Genomic DNA, 22,553 nt, shown 5'->3' on the forward strand with positions numbered 1-22,553 from the left:
TTCCACTAAATATGTAGCTAAATCTCTTATGGTATCTTCATTCAGTAAAATATCAAGTCATCCTTAAAATTAATGATGTAGATCTACATGGTGTCCATATTCAAGCTCTATTTTAAATATACGGCTTGTCACTGTCATTCACCACCAGATAGAAAGAACTCCGAAGGGATCACAGACCAAGCAGAGTTCTCAAGATTTCGTTCTCTAAGAGAGGGAGGAGATATATAGGTCTGCGCATGCTAACTCGGACTTACCTCCAATGGTGGGACTAGAAATGTGCCAGGGGATTTCAACTCAATCTTACCAAGGAGGCAGATACCAATGCCAGCACACTTGGTAAAGTGATAAGTATAAATACACAACCGATCAAAAAGATAGGGTAAGTGTCAAAGAGATTACACAAATAAGACCAGTGTAAGCAAATAATGAAGGATAGAATTAAAAGGGAGAGAATGATCCTGTGGGGGAAACAGGACACACAGCAGACTCATAGAATGGCAAACACCCAAAACAGCACTCCTGCCTCAGAATCAACCCTTGGGACATTCAGATCTGGCTAAAAGGTCCATGAGAGTCTCACAGGCATGGAAAGCCATGACACGGTGGCAAAAAAAAACAATTTAAATGAAAGATCCTGGTGAATAAGACCCTAGCAGAAGGAACAGGCCATCAAGGAGAGAGGCGCCTTTCTCTGACCGGAGGAAGGAACCTCCACTGTGATATGGCCTTGACTAAACAAGTTCAGAGTTGGTGAACTCAAGGGGCTTCCATAGCCTAGACAGCTCAAAGCAAGAGTCTCGGGTGATTGCTGACGTCATAAATAAGAGTGCCAATTGTTAAATCAACAACGGGAGTCACTGGGTATAGGTTCCCCACATAGGATCTCTGTCCTTAATGTGTTTTACTATGAAACTTAAAAACAACACTACTAGTCGAACAATACCCTATACCTTGTGCGGTTGTGTGAGGGCATCCTATTGAAATTCTTGCTTAGTGTATACTAAGTTGATCTTCAGTATATGAAGGTAATTGAAAATGAAACTTGATGAAGGGCGGGATGGGAGAGGGAGTGGGAGAGGGGAGGGCCACAGGAGGGAGGGAGGTTGGGGGGGGGGAGCCACAACAATACAAAAGTTGCACTTTGTAAATTCACATTTATTAAATAAAAAAAAGATTTCATTCTCAAGAACAATATTCGTTACAGGGTAAACAAAGAGACAAGGCTGAAGCCTTCACCAGTAATGAAGTGGGTATTAGGTAGAGTGTTCTGGGAGGTATACAGCTCTGTAATGAAGCATGACAGTCAGCAGGATGAGGAAACTCAGATATTCCAATCCTGGTCCAGTTTCCTTCTGCAGAGGTCTGACAAAAATGGCAGAGATCCTTTGGCTTACTTCATCTACTCTCTTATGAGCTCTGCTTGATGACAACCAGAAAAGGCACAGTCCCAACAATACCTTTAAATGCCATCAGTTTATTACTGAGGCAAAGCTTATCCATAGATCTGCCCAGGAAATTGACTTACTGAGAATCCCTAATGTCTAAACTGCCCCTTAAGCTTTGTGAAATGAAATTCTAGTTGTTCCAATGAGACATAATCTCTCTTTTTAAATATTTTATTTATTTATTTAGAGAGGTAGAGTTACAGACAAAGAGAGGTCTTCCATCCACTGGTTCACTCCCCTAGCAGCCACAGCAGCCAGAGATGAGCTGATCCAAAGCCAGAAGCCAGGAGCCAGGAGCTTCCCCCAGATCTCCAAAATGGGCACAGGGGCCGAAGAACTTGGGCCACCCTCCACTGCTTTCCCAGGCCACGGCAGAGATCTGGATCACAAAAGGAGCAGCCAGGACTTCCACTAGCACCCATGTGGGATGCTGGCACCACAGGCTTTAGCTCATTATGCCACAGTGTCAGCCCCAAAATAGAACATTTAATCTGCTGATTTATGAGGGGGGTAGCAGACCTTTGGGTCTCAACAGTACTATTGTGTCACCTGAGGGTATTTGGTGTTTTAAGAGGTTATGCCAAGAAACTGTGGCAAAAAAAAAAAAGTCCTACCTGAAAGATCTCTGTGAGAGAGACCCCAGTGTAAAGAAGGGGCCATCAATGAACGATGTACTTTTATCTGAAGGGTGGAGAGGACTCCCACTTTGCTTATGGCCCTGTCCAAATACTGACAGAGATTGTGGATTCAAAAGGCTTCCACAGCCTTGGCAGCTCATGTTAAGTGCCTCGGGTGATCACTGACATCATACATGAGAGTGTTAATTATTAAATTAACAACAGGAGTCACTGAACACTTACTTCCCATGCACGACTCAGTGACTTATATTATGAGAATTAACTGTCCTCAATGAGTTATATTATGAGAATTAACTGTAAAACTTGTTCTCAGTTTTGTGTGTGTGTGTGTATGTGTGTGTGCAAATAATTGAGATCTTTAGTTGCTATAGAATTGGTCTGCTGTGTATAAAGTAAATTGAAAATGAATCTTAATGGAAAATGGGACTGGAAATGGAAGAGGGAGGAGGAGGTGGGGTAGGAGTGGGGTTGGGAGAGCGAGCATGATGGGAATAATCACTATATTCCTAAAGTTGTACTTGTAAAATTTGTACTCATTAAATAAAAGGTTTCTTTGGGGAAAAAAATAGATACAACATAGAAAAAAAGAGAGAGAGGGTACTCATAAGGGGATTCTGGTGTGGTGAAATCATGCAGAAGCTATAGGTCTCTGGGGTCAGAAGCTGAGGCCTGTCACAACACTGATGACCAAACACATTCCTTCTCTGTTTCCTCATTGTGGTCCTTGAGGTCTGTAGGTAGTGAGGTTAGATCTTGCCCAACCAGGTTGTGCTGCTCTCCAGCCCCTGTCATCTTGGGATTTCTCCTCTCCTTGAGCTCAGTGTCTCCCATGTTTTTCCCTCCCTTAACCCCTTTGGCCCCTTCTTCAGTTTGAAGGGTCAGTGCCTGAGCTGTATCCATTCCTTTCCTGGATGGACCCAGGGCTAAGAGACATGACCTCTTGCTCCTCTCTCTCCTTCCACCAACTTTCCCACCTCTTCTTCCTCTACCCACCATACTGCTTTGCTCATTAATTTCTGAAGGCCCTTAAAGTATATTTAACTATTTAACTTCAGCTATGAGTGCAACGTGTTTAATTCTCCCATTATAAATTCTTTAAATGAAGATGACATTTTATTGATCAATTATCAATTTAGTTTTTTAAAAAAAGATACATCCTTCAAGTCTTTGCTTAAGTTTACAGTTTTGTCACTTGGTGATTGTGGCTCAGCCTGTCACTGATTAATTGGGGTTTCCCTGATTTTTTAAATTCAGAAATCATAACTTCTCACAGCACATGTTCCCATTCCTTCCTTCAATGTTTTCTTTCTTTAAAAAAAAAGCTTAATTCATTTGAAAGGCAGAACGACAAAGAAACAGAAAGAGAGAGGGGAGAGAGAGAGAGAGAAAGATCCACCTTCCACCCACTGGTTCTCTCCCCAAATGGCCACAAAAGCCAGGTTTGTGCAAAGCCAAATTCAGGGACCAGGAGCTCCATCCTGGACTCCCACTTAGATGGAAGAGGGCCAAGTACTTGGGCCATCTTTTTTCTGCTTTCTCAGGTACATTAGCAAGAAACTTAATTGGAAGAGGAGTAACTGGGACACAAACAAGCACTCTAATATGGGATCCTGTTATCCCGAGAGGTGTACTTAACCTACTACACTCTATCAGTTATGTCCTTAAATAAGATTTATTGATTGATTTACACATTATTTGTTTCAGTTTCTCTCTGTCCCCTCCCACTTCTCTTTCTCTCTCTCTCTCATACACACACACACACACACACACACTATGAGAAAGGGGGTTTTGTCTGCTTTATTCTCTGTTTCCCTAGACACCCAAATAACATCTAATAGATGGTAGGTGTTAAATACAGTTGTTGGAATACACAGAATCACTTTCAAAAAGGAATTCAAGATAGATTGACACTTGCCAATCAACCTACATATCTGAAGAACTACCATGCCATCTGACAGCTACTACAACATTCTTCCTTCACCCAAAATTCTAGTTGCTTCTTGATAACCTTCCTGGTTCTCTAATAGGATCAGGAAAACGCAGAAGATGGGCCAGTGGCAACCAGAAGGTATCAATGGTAAAAGGACATTTTTTCAGTAGAAATATCATCAAATGCTGGAATGGGGCAAAAAGATTAGTTTAAGAATATAGGAGGTGGGACCAGCTCTGTGACATAGTGGGCTAGGCTTCCACCTGCAGAGCCAGAATCCCATTAGGGCACCAGTTCTAGTCCCAGATGCTCTTCTCCCAGTCCAGCTCTCTGCTGTGGCCTGGGAAGACAGTGGAGGATGGCCCAAGTGCTTGGGCCCCTGCACCCATGTGGAAGACCTGGAAGAGGCTCCTGGCTCCTGGCTTTGGATTGGGTCAGCTCCAGTCATTGCAGCCATCTGGGGAGTGAACCAGGAGATGAAAGACCTTTCTCTCTGTCTCTCCCTCTTTTATCTGGAACTCTGCCTGTAAATAAATAAATAATCTTTTAAAAAATTATAAAAAGCATAGAGGAAGAATAGGAATACCTCACCAGGGGTAACAGCAAATGGGAATGTTCCTTCCATCCCTTAGGGAAATCACAGCATCAACAAGGAGAAGGAGCTGTGTATAAGTTGCTATGGTATCTATCATTAAATATACAGGAAGGTAGTCAGATTGGTAGCTTTGCAAAGACTTATAGAAGTAAAATTTGAATGTTCTTTCCATTTGTGATAACATTTTGAAGATTTTTTTTAATTTCATATTCAGGGGAAAACACTTGGCACAGAGGTTAAGTTTCTGCTTGGTACATCCATACCCCATAGCAGAGTGCCTTGTTCAAGTCTTATACTCTGCTTCTGTTCCAGCTTCCTGCCAGTGTGCACCTTGGGAGGCAGTAGATGATAGCTCAGATACTTAGGTCCCTGCCACCCATGTGGGAGATCCAGACTGAGTTCTTGATATATGAGTTTGGCCTGGCCCAGTCCCAGTTGTTGTTTGGGGAGTGAACCAGTGGGTGGAAGATATCTCTCCTTTTCTTGTCCTCCCTTCCTTTCTCTCCCCTTCCCTTCCTCTTTCTCTACCTTTTAAATAAAATATAAATAAATAATAAATTTTAAAAGTTTTCACATACATTCCTACTTTACACAATGACATAATTTAAGAAAACAAACTATCATTAATCTAGTGTCCAATGCAAGTTTTAGCAACATCAGTACATCCCAGGGGAAATACATATTGAGGGGCCAGAGCTGTGGCGTAACAGGTAAAGCCACCACCTGTAGTGCCGGCATCCCATATGGGCGCCAGTTTGAGTCCTGGCTGCTTCACTTCCAATCCAGCTCTCTGTTGTGGCCTGGAAAAGCAGTAGAAGATGACCCAAGCCCTTCTGCACCCACGTGGGAAACTCGAAGAAGCTCCCTGCTTCAGGCTTCAGATCAGCGCAGCTCTGGCCATTGCGGTCATCTGGGGAGTGAACCAGCAGATGGAAGACCTCTCTTTCTCTCTGCCTCTCCTTCTCTCTCTATGTAACTCTGACTTTCAAATAAATGAAATAAATCTTTAAATATATATATATATATACACACACACATATATATATTGAGCTTATTGGGAAAAAGATAAGTCTCTGAGATTTGAAACATAAAATTAACAAAGCTCCAGCTCCAGATTCATCCACCACTTGCCAGTCTCAATGTGGTACTTTTTTTTTTTTTTTTTTTGGACAGGCAGAATGGACAGAGAGAGAGACAGAGAGAAAGGTCTTCCTTTGCCGTTGGTTTACCCTCCAATGGCTGCCACGGCTGGCGCGCTGCGGCCAGCACACCATGCTGATCTGAAGGCAGGAGCCAGGTGCTTCTCCTGGTCTCCCATGAGAGTGCAGGGCCCAAGCACTTGGGCCATCCTCCACTGCACTCCCTGGCCACAGCAGAGAGCTGGCCTGGAAGAGGGGCAACGTGGACAGAATCCGGCGCCCCGACCAGGACTAGGACCCGGTGTGCCGGCACCGCAAGGCGGAGGATTAGCCTAGTGAGCCGCGGCGCTGGCCCAATGTGGTACATTATTGAAGAATCACAGCAGAGGTTCAGAAACATGAGCAAGCAAAAAAGGCCCACCATTCTCAAAAATTCACTGTAAAGAGTAAAGGCAAGGCGAGGAATCAGAAACACTGTGATGCTGCTTTTCTACAATACAAATATTTTATCAAGGCTGTTTCTTAAAAAGGTCATTGTCTGGTTCTACCTGGAAATTCCTAGGACCCTGAAATCCTTGTAAAATTCACAAGGGAGAAAAATGTCCTAATTCTCTCTCTCATTTAGTATGCACCACTTAGGTGAGACAAGAAGCTCTGTAAATTACTCACTGTTTTTATTTTACCCCTGCTGGGCTCCTTGTGAGCTTTCCTGGGTTTGTTATGTTCTGAAATATGGAGCATTAATGACCTTTTAGAAAGTGCCAACACATGTCAGGAGGTGGCTACTTGCTCTGCTCGCCATAAAAAAGGGTGTTAATAGGCACCAAAGGGGGCCCTCAGTAAGGAAAACAGTACTTCCAGCCTTTATTAACTGACTGCTATCTTGTAGGGTGATCCAAAGTGGTGAGCCCTCAATCTGGAGAAAAGCTGCTTTGAAGAACAAGGGAAAGAAGGCACTAATGGGGTCCTTTTACAATTCGAATTAGATGTGTGACCTTGTAAAACCTGATTAACTATTGTGTTTTCATCTACTCCTGTTGACAATTGGTTTGTTAAGTGGCTTCTCTTAGTAGCAAAATGAGTGTCACAGAGAGGGTGCTGCTGGAAGCCAGCCTTTGCAATTTCCAGTGAGTATCAGATCTTTGCCAGCCGATTTTAGTTCATAAATAAAAAGATTTCAAAATACAAACAAAAAACAGAGGCACTTTAGTTCTCATAGTCGCCCTGTCTCTGTCATTCCTATGGCTATTACCCAAGAATTTTTAAAGCATTTTGATGACAAAGGTAATAAAATATTGGATTTTTTTTTGTCTTCCTACTTCTCAGAATGGTATTGCAGATAATGTCTGCCTTGATTAACAATTAACTCCAAATGACTGAGCTACCACATTAGTGCAGCAACAATACAGCTGAGCTAGCCCTAGCTCTGTACGTAAGTGTTAGGGAAATGGCATATCATGTATTCAATACATCCATCTAAGGTCTTCCAGTTTATGTTTTCACTCACCGGTATCTGGAGAAAAAAATATGCCTATACTCTTTCCACGCATTCTCTTCCTTCCATCCCCCCAGCTTCAGCAATTGATACACTTAATAATGAACTAAGACTTTTCACTAACATTATGAATGTTTACTTGGAAGTTGTTCCACAACTCAATTCCAGTCAAGACCAGAACCTGAAGCACTAAAATACCCTGGGAAAAGCTAGTCTCCTGTTATGTCTGGTTGAGACTGGAAGTTGTAGCATTAGATCTTGCCAAAGAAACTGTTCTCATGACATTTGTAACTCAACTCTGTAATGCCAGGAGTCCAGAAGAGTTTGGGACCCAAATACCAGGGAACTTCATATTTCCCCAACTGTCCTTTAGGGTAAGTTATGATGACTCTGAATTGCACAGACATGTGGCCCCTTTCCCAGATACAACTTTGCATGCAAGTGTAGTGAGGATAAAATGGAGATTAAGGCAGCCTTGAAGGGGAAAAGGAGTTTAAAAGCGCCTATGAAGGTTAGAGGAGAAGGGCAGGCAATGCTACTTGACTTCGTGAAGAGAACAGGGGAAGGGAACATTCCGTTACGCTGTTCTAGGTTGCACATTTAATTACTACATTTGGGTACTGGTTTAAGGAAGAAGGACTGGGGAAAAGGAGGTAAAACAATCTGAGTGACCAAAAGCAAGTTACTCAGCAGCTTTTAATCTTAGTTAAGAAAAACACAGTTCGTCTAAGGCAAAAATTAAGCAAAGCATATGAAGTTCCTAGGACAATGTCTAGCAAATAGTAGAGGTTCAATAAGTAGCTGTTGTTTATATCTACAGTATTACTATGTTAGCTATAATAATGGTCCCCCTCCCAGAAGATATCAGCATTCTAATTTGTGGAATCTGTAGATGTCACCTAATGTTGAGAAGAAGATAAAAGGACTTTTCATATGTGATTAAATTAGGGGGTTTGAGATGAGGAGATTATCCTGGTTTATCCAGGTGGACCTTCATGCAAGTGCATTTGTGAGTGAGTTTATGGAAAAACACAGAAGGAAATTTTACAAAGACAGGAGAAGGCAATACAATGATGGGAACAGAGACTGGAGTGATGTTACCACCAGTTAAACAATACTGGCAACCAGCAGAAGCTGGAAGGGGAAAGGAATGGATTCTCCCCTAGAAACTCCCAAGAGAGTACAGCCCTATTGATATCTTGATTTTGGCCCAGGGATATTGATTATAGACTTCCAGCTTCCATAACTGCAAGTGAATAAATTTATGTTGTTTGAATCCACAAAGTTTGTGGTGATTTTTTATAGCAGCCCCAGAAAATAAAAAGAATTACCTTGAAATATTTTCAGTATTCTCATCAATGAGACCACCCAAGTAACAGAGTGTTTGTAGGTATGCAAAATGGTTAGTTCAGCCACACATCTAGAGGGAATGGGGTTATCTACAAAGATAATCTGATTAATTCCTGTTTAAATGTCTCTGTCCACAATTATCAACATCCAGGCCTGGCAATTGATTATTGTTTAAAAGATTTATTTGTGTACTTATTACTTGAAAGGCAGTGACAGAGAAGGAGAAAGAGAGAGAGAGACATCTTCCATTCACTGGTGCACTCCCCAAATGGCCAGAAAAGCCAAAGCTGGTGAAGGCCAAAGCCCAGAATTCCATCTGGATCTGCCACATAGGTGGCAGGGACTCAGTACTTGAGTCATCATGTACATCCAGGGAACTGTATCTAAAGCAGAGCAATGGGACTTGAATGAATACTGTGAGTTGAGGTGTGAGCTTCCCAAGTGGCAGCTTAACTTGCCCTGCCACAAGACTTGTCCTGATATGTTATGGTGGATTTGTTCTGAGAGGAGGAGTGCGATGGGGGCAAGAGGCACAGAGTCACCACACAGACATCGGGAGTCAGGTGAAAGTGGGCCAGAGGCGAGCAGCCCGCAGACTTGTTTATTTCAGTTGGTACAGCAGTTTATATAGCTGAGGCAGCAAATTCAGTCAAGGGGCAGTTTATGCCCTAACCAATCACATCCTGTTGCCAGGCAGGCTCCATTTCTGGGTGGTTTCCCAGCTGGTTTCCAAAGCCATTCCTAAGTAACTGACGCTTGCTTGCCAGCAGCCATCTTGTCATAGCCTTCTCATTCTACCACACTGATACTTAACTATGTTAACTCCTTGTAAAAGTTACCCAGCAGTTTGTAAATAATACAAAGAAGAATCTTAAAACACGTCCAGTTAGTACATTAGATTTATGTGCTAAAACATTTAGTTGTTAAAGATCTACTCATACTGAGCGATCCAACATGGGAAGCGAGATACACAGCAGACTCATAGAATGCCAGATGTCCTATACAGCACTCTGGCCTCAGAATCAGCCCTAAAGGCATTCGGATCTGGCTGAAAAGCCCATGAGAGTATTTCAGGCATGGTAAGCCAAGACACTCTGAAAAAAAAAAAAAAAAAACTAAATGAAAGATCTCTGTGAGTGAGATCCCAGTGGAAAGAACAGGTCTTCAAAGAAGGAGGTACCTTTCTCTGAAGGGAGGAGAGAACTTCCACTTTGACTATGACCTTGTCTAAATAAGATAAGAGTTGGTGAACTCAGGGGGCTTCCATAGCCTTGGAAACTCATGACTGGAGCATAGGGAGATTACTGATGCCATAAACAGGAGTGTCAATTTGTAAAGTCAACAACAGGAGTCACTGTGCACTTACTCCTCATGTAGGATCTCTGTCCTTAATGTGCTGTACATTGAGATTTAATGCTATAACGAGTACTCAAACAGTATTTTCACTTTGTGTTTCTATGTGGGTGCAAACTGTTGAAATCTTTACTTAATGTATACTAAACTGATCTTCTGTATATGTAGAAAATTGAAAATGAATCTTGATATGAATGGAAGGGGAGAGAGAGCGGGAAAGGGGAGGGTTGCGGGTGGGAGGGAAGTCATGGGGGGGGAGGGGAGCCAATGTAGTCCATAAGCTGTACTTTGGAAATCTATATTCATTAAATAAAAGTTAAAAAAAATCTACTCATACTAAAAACTGCAGAGGATTTATTTATTTGTATATTTGTTTATTTATTTATTTTGAGGTGGAGTTATAGACAGAGAGAGGGAGAGACAGAGAGAGAGGTCTTCCATCTACTGGTTCACTCCCCAAATGGCAGCAATGGCCAAAGCTAGGGCCATCCGAAACCAGAAGCCAGGAGCTTCTTCTGGATCTCCCATGTGAGTGCAGGAGCCCAAGACCTTCCACTGCTTTCCCAGGCCATTAGCAGGGAGCTGGATCAGAAGTGGAGTAGCTAGGACTCAAACCATTGCCCATATGGAATACTAGCTCCATAGGTGTAGGCTTAACCTATTACATCACAGCACTGCCCCTATTTTCGGTCTTTTTACAGTGAGCAAATCTATATCCAAATGAATGAAGATATAAATTCTCAAAAATTAAAATTGATGTTTGTGCATGCAGGTGTACAATGAAACAGAGATCAGCCTACCTGTGATTTATTAGCACCAACTGGAGACAACTTTATTTTACATACAATGGTGCATACTTGCTTGGAACAGATTGGTTGACGAATAGGGAGAAACATTGGTAAGACAGTGCTAGGGAATTTTAAGAATGGAAACCCAGATGTGTGAAATAACAATAAATGTTAGTTAGATGTTATCATCTATATATAAATGGTTTGTGATTTACCTTGTGCTCCCAAGAGACATGAGGTAAAATGACCAGAAAGGTGCCCTGGAACAGTCACAGGAATTGAGATTAAAAAAAAAAAAAAAAACAAAAAAAAAAAACAGGCCGGCGCCGCGGCTCACTAGGCTAATCCTCCGCCTAGCGGCGCCGGCACACCGGGTTCTAGTCCCGGTCGGGGCACCGGATTCTGTCCCGGTTGCCCCTCTTCCAGGCCAGCCCTCTGCTGTGGCCCGGGAGTGCAGTGGAGGATGGCCCAGGTGCTTGGGCCCTGCACCTCATGGGAGACCAGGAAAAGCACCTGGCTCCTGGCTCCTGCCATCGGATCAGCGCGGTGCGCCGGCTGCATCGCACTGGCCGCGGCGGCCATTGGAGGGTGAACCAACGGCAAAAGGAAGACCTTTCTCTCTGTCTCTCTCTCTCTCACTGTCCACTCTGCCTGTCAAAAAAAAAAAAAAAAAAAAAAACATGAATTCTGATCCTTCTATATATGTTATGACTACGATCAATGAAATCCTTTGAGTACCACTAATCTTATCTATAAAATGGACACAATAATATTTACATTCCTCAGCACCTATGAAGAAGGAGCACAATAATAAAGGTGATCCTATAGGGCAAATGGTAAGACATTATATATCCTGATACTAATTAGAGTTCTGAAACTAGAAGCTTCGGGGCTGGATTCTATCTTTAGATAGGTCATTGTTTAACCTGCTTAATGTTTTAACATTTTTAATTTGTTGCCAACATTTGGAATGAAGACATTTCACATAAAAGTATGAATTATCTTTGATTTCTCCAGCAATCCAAGGATTGGGCAACACTATGTCTTCTTCCCTGCCATACAGAAGTCAGCTTAAACTGAATTTTTATTATTTGGATATATTCATTCATTCAACCAATACTTATTCATGATGGACCATGTGGAAAGAAATGTTCTAGGTGCTGAGTGAACATAAGTGTAAAATCAGATGAGGATACAGCTATATACAAGCTTTCTTTCTAGCAGGAACTCATAATTTACTATCATCCTCCCATGCTCCCTATCTGACCAGGTGGACTCTAGTTTTTATGTCTCCAGTCTGCTTCTAGAGACGCTTTTACATTAAGGAGAGGCAGAAAAATATCTGTGGTTGATTTATAAATCTCAACACTTGGGGGGATAGAGTATGTAGGTAAAGTGATGAGAAAACTAAAGGAATTTTACTTTGCACTGAAATGTTATGTTCTCAACCAAGCAACCCTCAGAATTGGGCAAGAAAATAGACTTTATACTCAGTCGTCCACTCATTCAATAGACATTCATTAAACGCTAATTCTGGGCTAAGCATTTTACCAAGAAGTAACATATGAAGATAAAAAAACAAATGCTTCTTGGAACTAACAGGATACTGACAAATAAACATTAAAAATCTTGAGAAATGCCACAATTAGACTTGCAATACTTCCACCCAAGGAGACCTCTTTCATAATATCTTGCATGTCACCAGGAATAAAAATCTAAATGTTTTTATTTAGTGATGATAATATCTAACCTTTACAGTAGTTTTCCCAATGTCTTCTAAGTACCTTAAACCATGTAGTTTTTTTCCCAAAGAAATCTTTTATTTAATGAGTACAAATTTCATAAGTACAACTTTAGGAATACAGTGATTCTTCCCACCCTACCCATCCTCCCAACTACACTATCACCCCACCACCTCCTCCCTCTCCCATTCCCCAGCCCCATTCTCCATTAAGATTCATTTTCAATTAACTTTTTACACAGAAGACCAACTCTATACTGTGGAAAGATTTCAACAATTTGCACACACACATACACTTAAAAGAACTGTTTGAGAACAAGTTTTCCAGCTAATTCTCACAGTACAACTCATTAATGGCAGAGCTCCTGCATGGGGAGTAAGTGCACAGTGACTCCTGTTGTTCATTTAACAATTAACACTCTATGTATGATGTCAGTGATCACTAGAGGCTCTTGACACAGGCTGCTAAGGCTGTGGAAGCATTTTGAGTCCACAGTCTCTGTCAGTATTTAGACAAGGCCATAAGCAAAGTGGACATTCTCTCCTCCTTTCAGGGAGTACATCCTTTGATGGCCCCACTTTCCACTGGGGTCTCATTCATAGAGATCCTTCACATAGGACATTGTTTTTGTCACAGTTTCTTGGCTTTCCATGCCTGAAATTCTCTCATGGGCTTTTCAGCCGCACCAGATGCCATAAGTGCTGATTCTGAGGTCAGTGTGCTATTTAGAGCAATTATCATTCTATGAGTTGGCTATGTGGACGGCTTCCTATGTTGTAACATTCTCTCCATGTTCATTCTATCTATTGTTATTACCAGACACTTGATCTTATTTATATGATCCTTTAACTTTTAATACTATCTATATAATCACTTTAATACTTAATATGATCACTAACACTTAAGATGGCATTTTTACCATCCAGCTAAATGGGATTTGGGGTCCCATGGTAAGCTTTAAAACTGTACCCGTAGAAGTAAGTCTGTAGGAATGTATGCAGAACTATACAGATTCACAGTTACAAATTTCCTGCTCCCTCTATTATTCCCACTCTTATTTTTTGCTGGAATCTATTTTCAACTGACTTTATATACATATGATAACTCTACATTAAGTAAAGAGTTCAACCAATAGTATTAGGAAGAAAAAATAACTGTTCCTCACAGTCAAGAAAGGGCTGTTCAAGACGTTGCTTCTAAGTATCAAATTCTCTTCTACAGATTTCCTTTTAGGAACTCTATTAGATTCATTCATTTTGTTGCAAATAACCAGATTGCATTTTTTCAACATTGTGTAGTATGCCATAGAGTACATATCCCATAATTTCTTTATCCAGTCTTCAGTTGTGGGCACTTAGTTTGATTACATATCTTAGCAAAAGTGAATTGAGCTGCAATAAATATGGGGGCACAGATAACACTTTTATTTGCTAATTTCATTTCCCTTGGGTAAATTCTCAGGAGTTCGATGGCTGGGTCATATGGTACATCTATATTCAGATTTCTGGGGTATCTCCAAACTCTCTTCATAGTGGTTTTAACAGTTTACACTTCCACCAACAGAAGATTCGGGTAACTTTTTCCCATATCCTCACCAACATTTGTTGCTCGTTGATTTCTGTATGAAAGCCATTCTGACCGGGGTGAGGTGAAACCTCATTGTGGTTTTGATTTGCATCCTCCTGACAGCTAGTGATCCTGAACATTTCATTTGTCTGTTGGCCATTTGTTTTTTTTTTTTAACTTTTATTTAATGAATATAAATTTCCAAAGTACGGCTTATGGATTACAATGGCTTCCCCCCCATAACATCTCTCCCACCCGCATCCCTCCCCTTTCCCACTCCCTCTCCCCTTCCATTCACATGAGGATTCATTTTCGATTCTCTTTATATACAGAAGATCAGTTTAGCATACATTAAGTAAAGATTTCAACAGTTAGCTCCCACACAAACATAAAGTGAAAAATAATAGATGATTTTTTAAATGATGATGAAATCAGATCAGACCTATTGTCATATTTAATCCCAGCGAGAGTCAAGTTGGGAATTAATAATTTCTTTTTTTTTTTTTTACAGAAGATCAGTTTAGTATACATTAAGTAAAGATTTCAACAGTTTGCACCCCCATAGAAACACAAAGCGAAATATACTGTTTGAGTACTCATTATAGCATTAAGTCTCAATGTACAGCACATTAAGGACAGAGATCCTACATGAGGAGTAAGTGCACAGTGACTCCTGTTGTTGACGTTACAAATTGACACTCCGGTTTATGGCATCAGTAATCTCCCTATGCACCAGTCTTGGATTTCTTCTTTTGAGAACTGTTTAAGTCCTTTGCCTATTTATTCACTGGGTTGTTCATTCTGTTGTTGAGGAGTTTCTTGATCTCTTCATATATTCTGGTTATTAATCTTTTATCAGTTGCATAGTTTGAAAATAATTTCTCCCATTCTGTCAGTTGCCTCTTCACTTTTCTGAACATTTCTTTTGCAGTACAGAAACTTCTCAATTTGATATAATATATTTGTTAATTTTGATTTTTATTGCCTGTGCATTTGGGATATTTTCCAAGAATTCTTTGCCTATGCCAGTATCTTCCAGGGTTTCTCCAAAGCTCTCTAAAAATTTGATGTCATCAGGTCATAGATTGAGGTCTTTAATCCATTTGAATGGATTTTTGTATAAGGTGTAATGTAGGGGTCATGCTTCATACTTCTGCATATGGAAATCCAGTTTTCCCAGCCCCATTTGTTGAAGAGCCTGTCCTTGCTACAGAGATTGGTTTTTAGCTCCTGTGTCAAATATAATTTGGTTGTAGATGCTTGGATTAATTTTTGGCATTTGTATTCTGTTCCATTGTTCTATCCATGTTTTTCTACCAGTACCAGGTTGCTTGGATTATAACTGCCTTGTAGTATATCTTGGAATTTGGTATTGTGATGTCTCTATCTTTGTTTTTGTTGTGTAAGACTGCTTTAACTATTCAATATCTCCTGTGTTTTCATATGAATTTCAGCATAATTTTTTTTTCTTGCTTGAGAAGAATCTGGTATCTTGAATCGGATCACATTGATTCTGCAAATTGCCATTCATGAGCTTAGCTACCAGGGCAGTGTGGTTCAATTACAACAAACTTGATCCATTCTTTGTGGGACAAAGATCAAGCTCAAAGCCATGGTTTCTTCACATTTTCCTTTCCAACATAACATCTTGATGCCTAGTTAAGGTTCAAGAAAAAGGATGAGGAGACAGTGATTTTAAATGTCTTTAATAGTTATGCAGAATAATTACCTCCCTTGATTTTCATACCTATTCACCACTGTCCATAGTATTCACTACACAAGCATCCTGGGCAGTTTTTTAAGTAATAAACCTTTTAAAACTAAACTCTCAGGGCTGGTGTTGTGGCACAGCAGGTTAAGCTGCAGCCTGCAACACCAACATCCCATATGAGCATGGATATACCACATATTCTTTATGGGATTGATCTTAGAAGTTCTTTCTCTGTTGTGGCATTGTCTGTGTATACTAAGGCTGTTGATTTTTGTATATTGATTTTATATCTTGCTTCTTTACAAACTCTTCTATGAGTTCCAATAATCTCTTGGTAGAGTCTTTTGGATCCCCTATATATAGAATCATGTCATCTACAAATAGAGATAGTTTGACTTCCTCTTTCCCAATTTGAATCCCTTTGATTTTTTTTCTTGCCTAACTGCTCTGGCTAAAACATTCAGGACTATATTGAATAGCAATGGTGAAAGTGGGCATCCTTGCTGGTACCAAATCTCAGTGGGAATACTTCTATTTTTCCCCATTGAAAAGGATGCTGACCATAGGTTTGTCCGAACTTGTCTTGATTGTGTTGAGGAATGTTCTTTCTATACCCAGTTTGAATAGAGTTTTCATCATGAAATGGTGTTATATTTTATCAAATGCTTTCTCTGCATCTATTGAGATAATCATATGGTTTTTATTCTTCAGTTTGTTAATGTGATGTATCTAATTGATTGATTTGTGAATGTTGAACCATCCCTGAATACCAGGGATAAATCCTACTTGGTCTGGGTGAATGATCTTTCTGATATGTTGTTGGATTCAATTGGGCAGAATTTTGTTGAGGATTTTTACATCTATGTTCATCAAGGAAACTGGTCTATAGTTTTCTTTCTTTGTTTTCCAGGTTTAGGAATTAAGGTGATGTTGGCTTCATAGAAAGAATTTGGGAGGATTCCCTACCTCTCAATTGTTTTGAATGACTTAAGAAAAACTGGAGTTAGTTCTTCTTTAAATGTTTGGTAGAAATCAGTGGTGAACAGGGCCGGCACTGTAGCTCAGCAGTTAATGCCCTAGCCTGAAGTGGTGGCATCCCATATGGGCACCATCTCTAGTCCCAGCTACTCCTTTTCCAATCCAGCTCTCTGCTATGACCTGGGAAAGCAGTAGAAGATGGCCCAAGTCCTTGGGCCCTGCACCCACATGGGAGACCTGGAAGAAGCTCCTGGCTCCTGGCTTTGGATTGGCTCAACTCCGGCTCATGTCCAGCCGTTGCAGCCAATTGGGGAGTGAACCATTGGATGGAAGACCTCTCTCTCTCTCTCTCTCTTTCTCTCTCTGCATCTCCTCTCTGTGTAACTCTGACTTTCAAATAAATTTAAAAAAAAGAAAAAAGAAAAAAAAATCAGTGGTGAAGCCATCTGCTCCAGGGCTTTCCTCTGTTGGGAAGGTTTTTATTATGGATTCAATTTCTGTCTTGGTAATGGGTCTGTTTAGGATTTTTATGTCTTCATAGCTCAATTTAGTTAGGTTGTATATATCTAGCCATTTCTTTTAGGTTTCCCAGTTTGTTGACATACAGTTCTTTGTAGTGATTTCTGATGATTCTTTTTATTTCTGTGGTGTCTGCTGTTACATTTCCTTTTTCATCTCTAATTTTATTAATTTGAGTCTTCTCTCTCCTTTTTTGGTTAGTTGAGCCAATGGTGTGTCAATTTTGTTTATTTTTTCAAAAAACCAGCTCTTCGTTTTGCTGATCTATTTTTTATTCAATTTTTATTTCTTCTCTAATTTTAATTATTTCTTTTCTCCTACTAGTTTTGGGTTCAGTTTGCTGTTGATTTTCTAGATCCTTGAGATGCATTGATAGCTCCCTTATTATTTCTCTTATGACTTGGAATGTATCTCGCCATTCTCTCCTTGTCTGTAGAGTTTCTGGTGAGGAGTCTGCAGTGAGTCTAATTGGGTTTCCTCTGAATGTGATTTGACATTTCCTCATGCACTTTTTAAGATCTTTTCTTTATGTTTTACTGTGGAGAGTTTTACTACAATGTTTCTTGGTGAGGATCTTTTCTGGTCCTGTCCATTGGGAGTTTTGTGTACTTCCTCTACCTGGACGTCTCTTTCTTTCTCCAGATTGGGGAAGTTTCCTGCAATTTCTTTAGGAAGGCCTGCTAATCTTTTCTCTCTTTCCATGCCTTCTGGAATTCCTCAGATCTGTATGTTGGGTTGTTTGATAGTATCTTGTAGATCTCCAACTGTGTTTTTCAGTTTTCTAATTTCTTCTCCTTTTTGTTGGTCTGACAGTAATATTCTAGAAATTTGTCTTCTAGTTCTGATATTCTTTCTTCTGTCTCACTTATTCTGTGGTTAATGCTTTCCAGTGCATTTTTATTGGATCTATTGAATTCTTCATTCTAGTATTTCATTCTGACTTCTCTTTAATATCTCAATTTCTTGGGAGAACCTTTCATTTAGATAATGAATTTGCTTCTAGTTATTTCTAAGTAATCTGATGATTAATTTTCTGAATTCCATTTCTGGTATATCCTCAATCTCTTCATCTTCACCTTCTATTACTGATGAGTTGTAATGTTTCTCTGGGGTATCATAGTGTTTGCCTTATTCTTATTTTGGGTTTTTCCTTTGTTTTTTTTTTTTTTTTTGGCATTTGTGTAATTTTCCTTTTGTCTGGTTGCTTTTCTCTTTAATTTGTGTCTTTTCTCTTTAATTTGTGTCTTTGTGATTTAGTGGGATGTCTATACTTTAGTGAGTTCCAAGAGGTGTGTACTGGATGTGGCCTGGGTGCTCTGTTCAATATTCTGGGGTGGCAGAGGTATCCAATGTCAGGCCTCCAAGGGGCTTTACAGCTTTCCTCTAATTTTCTGGTAAAATTACATTGTTCACTTCTGATGGTGTGACCTGTCCTTTTCCTCACAATTGTGGGATGTCCCAGTGTTAGTCTCTGGTGTGTCCATGAAAATATTGCCCTGCTTAACAAAATGAACCTCTAATCTGTGGAGATTTTCTTGTGGTAAGATTTCCCTCTGTTATGAGCTGCTATGGGTCTGTGCATTACAGGTGGGAGCACAAAGCCCTGCCTACTGGAGCCCAGCTTGCCTTGCTTCTCAATGGTGGATGGTGTAAGCTCAAGTTTTTGATATTCAGAACTTCTTGTTGTATAGCTTGTGTGGTGGGGAAGACATGATTCTGAAATGTGTGGTCTTCTTTCCTGGGTGCAGGGTGTGGTGAGGTGGCCCCCACAATTGATGATATGTGCATGGGAGGCAAAGGCAGCAGTTCCCTGTTTATATTTGAAAATGTAAACAAACAAAATGTAATATTTGAACAAACAAAATGTATATTTGAAAATGTAAACAAACAAAAAAGCTTCTCCCAGCCAACTGCAGGTGCGGTGGGGAAGGGAGAACTGGGCAAGGGGTTGCCCAACCTCTCTGTTTGTTCCTCTATACCTTCTCTTTTTGCCCACATGGAACTTCAGAAGCAGTTTGGCAAGCTCTCCCTCTTGCTGCTATTTGCAGCTCCATGGATCTGCAATTTCCCATCTCACCTGGTCTGCTGGGGGCTGGCGTCAGCCTCTCCAGTCCAAGCCTCCTCCACTTCCCCTTCTTATTTGCTCTTTCATCATGGACCTGCCCAGTTTCGGTTGGTATCCTGGGCTTCCTGGTGCAAATTTTCCATGGCTCTATCTCCAGCATGAATCTTCTCTCCTTTTTAACTATCTATTTTGCCCTGCATGACTCAGGTCATCCTGTTGCTATACCACCATCTTAGGACCCTCCTCTGATATTCACCATATAGGTTTAAATAACTTCATTCTCATAAGAACCCAATTGCTTTTATTACCATTATCAAATGTCACTTAGAAATACAATGGTTAAAGCTAGGTTTTCTCTATACATTGATAAGATCTGGATTTTCTTCTCCATGACCCAGTTACATGTCCGGATTATGTCTGCTATCTGTTTGTTTAAATTTCATATGTCTTACAAGCAAAACTTGCTGAAAAGTCATTTTAATTTCTTTTCCTCTTAATATTACCATTCAAGAACTTGAGGGGTTTATCACTACGAGCACTAAAGCTAGATTGGTGAAACAATAAGAAGAGCTACAATTTCTGTAGGTGTATGATGCTAAGTACTTCATAGATTTTTACTTCATTGTTGCCTTCCTATTTAGACAAATAGGAATTAAAGCTCAGAGAGATGAATAATTTTCCCAATTCACACAGCTAATAAGTGCCATGGCTCACTTATAAATAAATACTTCAAAGCCAGAGTTTCTTATATGTTCCATATGACATTTCCTGAAGGGCCGTAAAGAAGAAACATCATTTTCACAATGGGTTTGCCACCAGAACACAGGTGTCATGAAAACGACTGCTAAATCAAAGCCAAAATGGAAAAGGAAAAGACTCATATCAATATCATGGTCATTGGACACACAGATTCAGGCAAGTCCACCACTACTGGCCATTTGATCTACAAATGTGGTGGCATCAACAAAAGAACAATTGAAAAAATTTGAAGAGGCTGCCAAGATAAGAAAGGGCTCCTTCAAGTATGTCTGGGTCTTGGATCAAGTAAAAGCCAAGTGGGAGCTTGGTATCACCATCGCATCTCCCTTTGGAAATTTGAGACTAGAAAGTATTACGTTACTATCATTGATGTTTCAGGACACAGAGACTTCAACATGATTACAGGCACATCTCAGGCTGACTGTGCCATACTGATGGTTGCTGCTGGTGTTGGGAAATTTGAAGCTGGTATCTCCAATAATACTCATGAGCATGCCTTTCTGGCTTACACACTGGGTGTGTAATTGTTGGTGTCAATAAGATAGATTCCACTGAGTCACCCTACAGCCAGAAGAGATATGAGGATATCATTAAGGAAGTCAGTACCTACATTAAGAAAATTGGCTACAATCCTGCCACAGCAGCATTTGTGCCAATTTCTGGTTAGAACAATGAAAACGTGCTAGAACCAAGTACTAATAATCCATGGTTCAAGTAATGGAAAGTCACCCACAAAGATGGCAATGCCAGTGGAACCACACTGCTTGAAGCCTTGGATTGCATCCTCCCACCAACTAAGTCAGCTGAAAAGCTTTTGTGTCTGCCCCTACAGGATGTCTACAAAATTGGTAGTATTGGTACTGTCCCTGTGGGCCAAATGGAGACTGGTGTCTCAAACTTGGCATGGTGGTAACTTGTGCTCCAGTCAACATCACAATTGAAGTCAAGTCCATTGAAATGCATCATGAAGCTTTGAATGAAGCTCTCCTCAGGGACAATGTGGGCTTCAGTGTCAAGACTTTGTCTATCAAAGATGTTCATTGTGGCAATGTTGCTGGTGACAGCAAAAATGACTCACCAATGGAGGCAGCTGGCTTCACTGCACTGGTGATGATCCTGAACCATCCAGGTCAGATCAGTGCTGGGTAATCCCTTGGACTGGATTGTCACACAGGTCACATTGCTTGCAAGTTTGCTGAGCTGAAGGAAAGGATTGATCATCATTCTGGAAAGAAGCTGGAAGATGGCCCTAAATTCTTGAAATCTGGTGATGTGGTTCCTGGAAAGCACATGTGTGTTGAGAGCTTCTCAGACTATCCTCCTCTGGGTCATTTCACTGTCCATGATATGAGACAGACAGTTGCTGTGGGTGTGATCAAAGCAGGGGACAAGAAGGCTGCTGGAGCTGGCAAGGTCACCAAGTCTGCCCAGAAACCTCAGACGGCTAAATGAATATTATCCCTAATACTTGTCACCTCAGTCTCAATCAGTGGTGGAAGAACAGTCTCTGAACTGCTTGTCTCAGTTGGCCATTGAAGCTTAATAGTAAAAGACTGGTTAATGATAACAATGCACAGTAAAACTTTCAGAAGGAAAGGAGAACGTTTTATGGACCATTTTTGTGTGTGCATGGCAGTTCTAAGTTATTAGTTTTTAAAATCTGTACTTTTTAGTGGAAACAACTTGACCAAAAATCTGTCACAGAACTTTGAGACCCATTAAAACAAAGTTTAATGAGAAAAAAAAGGAGAAGAAGAAGAAATAGCATGGAAAATATTGAAGTAAGCAACTCCAAACTTTTGTTCAACCCAAAGATTTTCATGCAGAAGACAAAGCCTGGTCTCATGTAGGGTGGGCCTGAGGGAAGGATCTGGAAGAAGCATGGCAGTACTGCACTACTAGTAACAATTAGAGAAATTCCCAAACAAGAGTATGGCACCATCTACTAGTTGCTGATCTGCCTACAAGATCTACCAGGAGATACTGATATTCTTGATCAGAAGATAGTACTTTTAAAATATCTTTGGTTTTAAGGTTGTTTTGTCTCATGTGGTCATTTTTACCTAATTAAATCATGCTCAGTTTGAAATTTTACACAAACAGCTAAAAAGACTTCAGAGTAAACAGGTTCTTTAAGATGAAAAATCAAATTTAGTCACCAAAAAACTCAATCAATGAAAAAAATGAAAGCCAGAAAGCAGACCCCATGGTTACATTACATTCATGCTAATACACAATGCATAGCTGATACATTACTACAAACTGTTCAGCATATTCAGCTGTAAACCCACATCTCAGAGATAAAGAAGCAGACTCAAACAACAAATGGCAAATGATCACTGTTATTCTCTGAATCTGATTTTTGAAGCATGACATTATTTGGAAGATCAAATGATGTGTATAGTGTTAGAAAAACAAAGTCATTGATTTACAAATATCCTTCATTCAGAAATATCAGCTATTTTCCATGTGCTTCTCTT

The 22,553-nt window shown here is 40.4% G+C and overlaps 1 pseudogene; it reads left to right on the forward strand.

Moving 5' to 3' along the window:
* Positions 1-20,174: 20,174 nt before the first annotated feature.
* LOC100339076 (elongation factor 1-alpha 1 pseudogene) lies at positions 20,175-21,525 on the forward strand (annotated as a pseudogene).
* The last annotated feature ends 1,028 nt before the right edge of the window (positions 21,526-22,553 follow it).

This window comes from Oryctolagus cuniculus, chromosome 5 (genome assembly GCF_051225735.1).
Source record: "Oryctolagus cuniculus isolate XC-2025 breed Fujian yellow rabbit chromosome 5, ASM5122573v1, whole genome shotgun sequence".
Classification (NCBI taxonomy): Eukaryota; Metazoa; Chordata; class Mammalia; order Lagomorpha; family Leporidae; genus Oryctolagus; species Oryctolagus cuniculus.